Raw genomic sequence first — 9,130 nt, forward strand, 5'->3', positions numbered from 1 at the left:
CTCTCTCGTGCACATCGAATTTATGTACACTCTCTCGTGCACATCGAATTTATGTACACTCTCGTGCACATCGAATTTATGTACACTCTCTCGTGTACATCGAATTTATGTACACTCTCTCGTGCACATCGAATTTATGTACACTCTCTCGTGTACATCGAATTTATGTACACTCTCTCGTGTACATCGAATTTATGTACACTCTCTCGTGTACATCGAATTTATGTACACTCTCTCGTGTACATCGAATTTATGTACACTCTCTCGTGTACATCGAATTTATGTACACTCTCTCGTGCACATCGAATTTATGTACACTCTCTCGTGTACATCGAATTTATGTACACTCTCTCGTGCACATCGAATTTATGTACACTCTCTCGTGTACATCGAATTTATGTACACTCTCTCGTGTACATCGAATTTATGTACACTCTCTCGTGTACATCGAATTTATGTACACTCTCTCGTGCACATCGAATTTATGTACACTCTCGTGTACATCGAATTTATGTACACTCTCGTGCACATCGAATTTATGTACACTCTCTCGTGTACATCGAATTTATGTACTCTCTCGTGTACATCGAATTTAAATCCAGTTGTTGTGGAAATTAAATGCACAACAATGTGTATTATGATTCAGGTAATTTACAGTTTGCCGTTGACCACGTGCCAGGAAGTGAAAGAACATCTCACGATGTTTGTTCAATTTCTACTTTATGTAAAGGGGTCAGGTGGAACGTCAGCCGGTGTGAGGAGGAATAATGAGACGTCGCTCACCTTGTAAATGTAAAGAGGGAAGGGCTAGCTGCATTAGGAAATAGGTGTGAGGGACATGGAGGCTTTGAGAGGGACATGGAGGAGATGAGAGGGACATGGAGGAGATGAGAGGGACATGGAGGAGATGAGAGGGACATGGAGGATATGAGAGGGACGTGGAGGATATGAGAGGGACATGGAGGAGATGAGAGGAACGTGGAGGGGATGAGAGGGACGTGGAGGGGATGAGAGGAACGTGGAGGGGATGAGAGGGACATGGAGATGAGAGGGACGTGGAGGAGATGAGAGGGACGTGGAGGAGATGAGAGGGACGTGGAGGGGATGAGGGACGTGGAGGGGATGAGAGGGACGTGGAGGGGATGAGAGGGACATGGAGATGAGAGGGACGTGGAGGGGATGAGAGGGACGTGGAGGGGATGAGAGGGACGTGGAGGAGATGAGAGGGACGTGGAGGGGATGAGAGGGACGTGGAGGGGATGAGAGGAACGTGGAGGGGATGCGAGGGACGTGGAGGGGATGAGAGGGACGTGGAGGGGATGAGAGGGACGTGGAGGAGATGAGAGGGACGTGGAGGGGATGAGAGGGACGTGGAGGGGATGAGAGGAACGTGGAGGGGATGAGAGGGACATGGAGATGAGGGACGTGGAGGGGATGAGAGGGACGTGGAGGGGATGAGAGGGACGTGGAGGGGATGAGAGGGACGTGGAGGGGATGAGAGGGACGTGGAGGGGATGAGAGGGACGTGGAGGAGATGAGAGGGACGTGGAGGAGATGAGAGGGACGTGGAGGAGATGAGAGGGACGTGGAGGAGATGAGAGGGACGTGGAGGGGATGAGAGGGACGTGGAGGGGATGAGAGGGACGTGGAGGGGATGAGAGGGACGTGGAGGAGATGAGAGGGACGTGGAGGGGATGAGAGGGACGTGGAGGGGATGAGAGGGACGTGGAGGGGATGAGAGGGACGTGGAGGAGATGAGAGGGACGTGGAGGGGATGAGAGGGACGTGGAGGGGATGAGAGGGACGTGGAGGGGATGAGAGGGACGTGGAGGGGATGAGAGGGACGTGGAGGGGATGAGAGGAACGTGGAGGGGATGAGAGGGACATGGAGATGAGAGGGACGTGGAGGAGATGAGAGGGACGTGGAGGAGATGAGAGGGACGTGGAGGAGATGAGAGGGACGTGGAGGGGATGAGAGGGGCGTGGAGATGAGAGGGACATGGAGGGGATGAGGGACGTGGAGGAGATGAGGGGCGTGGAGATGAGAGGGACATGGAGGGGATGAGGGACGTGGAGGAGATGAGGGACGTGGAGGGGATGAGAGGAACATGGAGGGGATGAGAGGGACATGGAGGCGATGAGAGGGACATGGAGGAGATGAGAGGGACGTGCAAGGGTTGAGAGGGACGTGCAAGGGGTGAGAGGGATGGGCAAGGGGTGAGGGACGTCCATGGCGTGAGGGACGTGCAAGGGGTGAGGGTACGTGGAGGGGATGAACATGAAGATGAAGAGACTCCATTTTACTTTCAATGGGTCAAAGATCATGTGCCCTTTAAAATTATATTGCAGATCATAAAGTCGAGTTAGAAGCATCCATTGTTGTCCATCTTCTACTTGTCTCTTTGTATTTTTCTCCACATATATATATATATCTCCATCGCCCTCCCCTCTATCCATCTCCATCTCTGTGGTGAAATTAAAGGATGTCCACACCTGCTCCAATCCTGAAGTTTAATCCACTTGAATTTGACACATCTACAAAAAGGTATAAAACTACAAAGCAAGCATTTCAACCGTCATAAGGCAACGGCTACCGTCATAATGCAATGGCAAGTACACAGCATATTGTTTATCATCATCCTTACCAAACTTGTAGCCGGACTATGCAGAAAAGTGAATCCCTACCTCCAGACAGGTGTATATGTACTCGGCGAACAACTCGCGCGGTTGGGTCAAAGAACTGCATCTTTACTGAGTGGCCATGGGAGGAGGGACGCTGCTCGGAGATGTATTCCCTTAGTTTCATACCACATTCACCCTCCATTTAAGTTTCAGCTAGCACGCGACACTAAGTTATAAAAGGATGAATATATATATGACTACGTTATAAAATCATGTGTACCCTGGATAAGAATAGGTACGCCGTATCCCTGCGTGTCGTAAGAGGCGACTGAGGGTTGGCGTCAGGAAGGGCATCCGGCCATAAAAACAGCCTCACAAAGAGAACCATGACAATTACAACTACATATGGGCAGGGTACAGCCCGAAGTGGAGATCGGTTTCTGAGGTTTGAGACATGGAATGTAGGGACAATTACAGGGAGATCAGGAGAAGTGGTGGAAGTATTGGTCAGAAGAAGAGTGGACATATGTTGTGTGCAAGAGACGAGATGGAAGGGAAGTGGTGTGAGAATGGTGAAGGGGAAGCAGGGACAGAAATACAAGTTTGTGTGGCAAGGGTGCCCGGAGGACGTGAATGGTGTTGGTGTCCTGTTTTCTGAGGAGTTTGTAGACAGTGTGGTGAGTGTGACTAGAGTGAGTGATAGGTTGATGATGGTGAAAATGATGATTGGAAAGCTCTTGGTGAACGTCATCTCGGGATATGCTCCGCAGGTTGGTCGAAGCGATGAAGAGAAGGACAAGTTCTGGTGTGCGATAGAGAAGCTGATGGAAAACGTGAAAGATGAGGAAGTTGTTGTGGTAGGAGGAGACCTAAATGGACATGTGGGAAGGAGTATGGATGGCTTTGACGGAGTTAATGGGGTTTATGGATATGGTGTGAGAAATGGAGAAGGTGAAAGGATTTTGGAGTTTGCTGATGGAGCTGATTTATTGATTTGTAATACTCAGTTCCAGAAAGAGGATAATAAGCTTGTTACATACACGTCAGGTGGGTCGACGACAACCGTCGACTACCTGATGGTACGTAGGCGAGATAGGGGCACCTCTGGGACACAAAGGTGATCCCGGGGGAGGAGGCTGTTTCACAGCACCACTTGGTTGTCTGCGACGTAAGGGTGGAAGGTGCGAGGAGAGCTCAGCGGGTGAAGTACCAACCGAGAATGAAGGTGTGGAGGTTGAAAGAGGTGACAGTAAGGGAGGCATTAAAAGAGAGGCTGAGTAGGGTCGAGGATGATGTGGTTGAGCTTGAAAGTGGTTGGATGTCAATGAAAGCTAGTCTGTTGGGAGCCGTTGGTGAGGTATGTGGATGGACAAAAGGACCACCGAGGCACTCGGAAACATGGTGGGATGATGAAGTTGGAAAGAGGATTGACGAGAAGAGGAAGAAGTTCAAGGAGTGGCAGAAGGCGAAGGGTACGGGAGCAGAAACAGCAGAGCATGAAAGTTATAAGGCAGCCAGGAAGGTAGCAAAGGCGCAGGAGGCATGTAGGAAAATGTTCGGAGAACGCTTGGATTCGGAAGAGGGTCAGAGAGCAGTATTCAAGATTGCAAAGCAGATAGCGAAAGAGAGGTGTGATGTGATGGGGGTGAGTTGCTTGAAGGATGAAGTGGGACAAATCGTTGTCGACCCAGATGGAATTAAAGGAAGATGGAAAAGATATATGGAAATGCTGTTGAATACAGAGAATGAATGGGATGGCAACATGGAGAGTAACCCAGTTTTAGGACCGGCAGAGAAGATAACTGAGAAGGAAGTTGAGGAAGCGATAAAAGCAATGAAGGGTAGAAAAGCGGGAGGGCCGACGGGAGTTGTGGGAGATATGTTGAAGGCAGCAGGAAGTTGGGGTGTGAAGAGAATGACAGAGATCTGTAATCTGGTGGTGAAAGAAGGCCGCATTCCAGTGGATTGGGAACTGAGTACCGTCGTCCCTCTATACAAGGGGAAAGGTGACCCTCTGGAGTGTGGCTCGTACCGAGCGATAAAGTTATTGGAGCATGGAATGAAGGTATTGGAAAGGGTGTTGGAGAGGAGGATAAGGAAGACAGTGAAGATCGACGAAATGCAGTTTGGATTCATGCCAGGAAGAGGAACGACAGATGCACTTTTCATTGTGAGGCAGTTGCAGGAGAAGTACATGGAGAAGAGGAAGAAGTTGTTTCTTGGGTTTGTTGATCTGGAGAAAGCATTCGATCGGGTTCCACGCAAAGTATTGACATGGGCATTGAGGAAGTTAGGAGTGGAGCAATGGTTGATCAGAGTAGTGATGGCAATGTACAAAAGAGCGCGCACAGCTATAAGGACGAAGGACGGGAACAGTGGTGAGTTTGAGGTGAAGGTGGGAGTGCATCAGGGGTCGGTACTAAGTCCACTACTATTTGTAGCTGTGATGGAGGTGCTGGCTCAGAACGTAAAGGAGGGTTTACCGTGGGAGTTGTTGTATGCAGATGATCTGGTGTTGATTGCGGAAAGTATGGATGGACTGAAGGAAAAGATGAACACATGGAAGGAATGTATGGAGACAAAAGGTCTGAAGGTGAATATCGGAAAGACGAAGGTGATGGCAAGTGGTAAAGCATGTGGTGAGGTTGAAAGAACTGGGAAGTGGCCCTGTGCTGTGTGTAGGAAGGGTGTCGGAGTGAACTCCATTCAGTGTACAATGTGCGCTGAGTGTGTTCATCGAAAATGTAGTGGTCTGAGAGGGTCATTAACCAGTGTGGCAGCTACATTCAAATGTAAGGTGTGCACAGAGGGAGCTGCAGATGGAGGAAATGTTGAGTTGGATCTTGGAGACAGCGTGAAGCTGGAAGGTGTGAAAACATTTTGCTACCTCGGAGACATGCTGAATGGAGAAGGTGGATCAGACTCGGCAACGGTTGCTCGAGTGAGATGTGCATGGAAGAAGTTTCGGGAATTGAGTGGCGTGCTGATGATGGGGGGAGTGTCGTTGAAGCTGAAGGGAAAGGTGTATGCTGCATGTGTGAGAAGTGCTATGATTTATGGGAGCGAGACATGGGTAATGAACGTAGAGCAGCAACGAAGGGTGGAAATGCGAATGGTTCGACGGATGTGCGGAGTATCGTTGAGAGAGAGGAAGACAAATGATGAATTGCGAAAGATGATGGGAATAGAGCCTGTGATTGATGCTGTGAAGAGGAACAGGTTGAGATGGTTTGGTCATGTGTTGAGGAAGGATGAAAGTGACTGGTTGAGAAGAGTGATGGAAATGAATGTAGAAGGAAGTAGAAGACGGGGAAGACCGAGAAAGACTTGGCTAAAGATGGTGGAAGAAGAAATGCGGGCAAGGGGGTTAACAAGGAGAGATGCAGAAAATAGCGCAAAATGGAGAAGATTGTCATGGGGACCGCAAGGCTAACCCCCGCTCTAGCAGGGAAAATGGCCTTTAAAATGCATGTTGTTGTTGTTATAAAATGATGAATATATAATCATAATGGCATCCAACAACGTGCCTGCACGCACTCTTTCACAATCCCAGGCGCTGCGACCGGCGACACTCTCTCCCAGCGCGAGTCCGGTAGCCAGTAGGGCCATGCTCGGTCTCAGGAATTGGTGGGCCAAGCGAATCGGAAACCCCTTCATCAGAATTCCCCAGCGGCCCGCACGGCGCGTCTCCCTCAGTAGCCCGATCCCCGACCGGAACCGAACACAGGCCCCCGAGACATAGGTGGTGCGGACAACCCTACGCTCTCGACGGCTGGAGCCGCGGCGGCCTCCCCATCGCATGGCCCTTCATCCTCTGCACTCTCTCCACACAGGGCTAGATGTTGAACCGACACTGACACAAGACGTCCGTCATTCATTCGTATGGTCGCGTACTCCGGGTTCACATCTACAACCTGAACGAGATCAATGGTCGGCTCGTATTTGCTCTGTCGCACTGACCACTTCAAATACGCGGGTTCCTTGTTAACTAACCATCCCGGCAGTGACCGACCGCTGGCTCCGTGGCACTGGAAGCGAAACATACGCTCGTGCGGCGTTTGATTTGTGGCAGTGCATAGCAATGTACGAATGGCATGTAACGCCTCAGCAAGACCATTGGTGCAATCTCATCGCCTTCGTTCGCAATCTCATTTCCACAGCTTTCCAGATCATGCCATTACATCGTTCCACCTGCGCGTTCCCTTCGGGACGGTAGGGGGTCGTTCGGCTGGCGGCTACACCTAGCTCCAAGAGAAAAGCCTTCACCTCCTGAGACATAAAAGCAGCTACACGATCCAAATGAACGTACGCCGGATATCCGAATAATAGAAACAGCTGACGTAGGCACCTGATGACCGTGGTGGTGGTCATGTCAAAGCATGGGAACGCAAAAGGAAAACGCGAGTACTCGTCGACTACAGTTAACATGTAACGTAGTGGGCCTGATGAAGGCAATGGGCCTTTAAAATCAATGCTCAATCTCTCCCAGGGCCGAAAAGCACGAATGAGAGTCCCAACCGGCGGCCTGCACAATTGTGGTTTGAGTTCCGCACACACCGGGCACGACCGGCATAGCTGTCTGACGTCATCGACCGAAAAGGGTAAGTTACGGCAGCGCACAAAATGAACGAGTCGAGTGACACCTGGATGGCACAACTATTCATGAATGCCCTTCAGGTCCTTGGAGGTCATGCCGTCACAAACTGATGGCCGAGACGAGGCATCGGCGGCCACATTTTCGCGTCCAGGCCGATAGATTATGTCGTAGCAATAGTCGGCTAATTCCACCCTCCATCGTGATATTTTCTCATTTTTAATGCGTGGTGGGTGCTTATGGCCATACCTAAAAGCGACTGACTGTTGGTCAGTCATGAGGTCAAATTTGCGGCCCAGGAGTAAATGGCGCCATCGTCTGCCTGACACGACGACCGCATAAGCCTCTTTCTCCATCGCAGAGTGTCTGCATTCACTCGAGGTCAAGGTTCATGAAAAGAATGCATCTGGTTTTCCCCCTTGCGTCAGAGTGGCTGCTATTGTGCAGTCGGAGGCGTCTGTCTCGACGAGGAATGGTATGGCGGCGTCAATGGAAGTCACGCATGCCCCCGCGATATTTTCCTTCAGAAGTTGAAAGGCGCCCTTGGCAACTTGCGTCAGAGGAAAGGTTTTGCATTCCACCAAAGGCCTTATTTTCTCCGAGTAACCCTGGACCCATCGAGAGTAATGCGCAAAAAGCCCTAAGGCATGCCTCAGCGACGCCCGATCACATGGAGCCACCATCTCGAGCAGGGGCCGAAGGCGCTCGGCATCAGGTTTTATCTCACCTTCGGTCACCGTGTACCCAAGGATGTCTATTGTTTTGGTAGCATAGTGGCACTTCTCCTCATTGAAGGTCATATTGTACTGACGCGCCACGTCTAGGAATCATTTCAAGTTAGCGTAGTGTCCCTCCAGGGTATGTCCGCAAATCGTCACGTTGTCCATATAAACAAAGATGTCTTGCAATTGCCCTTTTGCCAAAATATAGTCTATCATACTTTGAAAAGAAGACACTCCATTCGTGCCCCCAAACGGGATGCGATGGAATTGATAAAGCCGTTGTCCGGATAGGAATCCTGTATAGGGCTTATCGGACTCCCTTATTGGGATTTGATGATACGCAAATTTTAGGTCCAACGTGCTGAAGACGCGAAACTTAGCCACCTCTCTGACTAAATTGTCTATTTTCGGCAGCGGGTACGCGTCTAATTGCATATACCTGTTAATTGTCTGACTGTAATCGACGACCAATCTTTTCCTGTGATCTCTGTTTGCACGACTAGTACTTGAGCTCGCCACAGAGACCTACTTGGCTCTATGATACTCTCCCGTAGCAAGCGCCTAGTCTCATCAGCGATTATACTGAGCGTCTGCACGAGTGAACCGTCGCGACTTTATAGTTTGAGGTTTGCAATCGGCAGTTAGGCTACGAAACAGAGCCGCAGGGTCGATAGCCATTTCGGCTAAGCTGCATACAGAGAGTGTATTTTCACCTTTCCCAAAATGCATTTCCAGGCGCCCATGTCAGCGCAAGAAGTCATGCCCGAGCAGCACATCGGCACACAAATCGGTCAAAACCGCAAGTTTGACATCGGTACAAGTCACATCATTGACCACCAGGCTGAGTGTACAGAAGCCTTTGGTGCGAACCCACAAGCCCGATGAAGCCAGATAGACGCGGCATGGATCTTGTCCCATGACCCATTGATATCGTTGAACCAGCGCTCGGCTGATGAAGCTCGAGCTACTTCCGGTGTCCACAAGTGCTTGGGCGGGAATTCCTTCCACGAGCACCAGCAGTACGGCACTTTGCAAACCGCTCGACATGCCCGGTTCTCCGGAGTGCGCCAAGCGCGATGTGTTCATCCCGGCGAGGGGCGATCACCGTGTCGTTTTCGCAGCCTGGCACACCTTGGCGAAGTGACCTTTCCGGCCACAATTATGACATGCGCAATCCCTCGCAGGGCAAGAA

This window comes from Myxine glutinosa, chromosome 13, assembly GCF_964187855.1.
Source record: "Myxine glutinosa chromosome 13, kmMyxGlut1.1, whole genome shotgun sequence".
In the NCBI taxonomy this organism is placed as follows: domain Eukaryota; kingdom Metazoa; phylum Chordata; class Myxini; order Myxiniformes; family Myxinidae; genus Myxine; species Myxine glutinosa.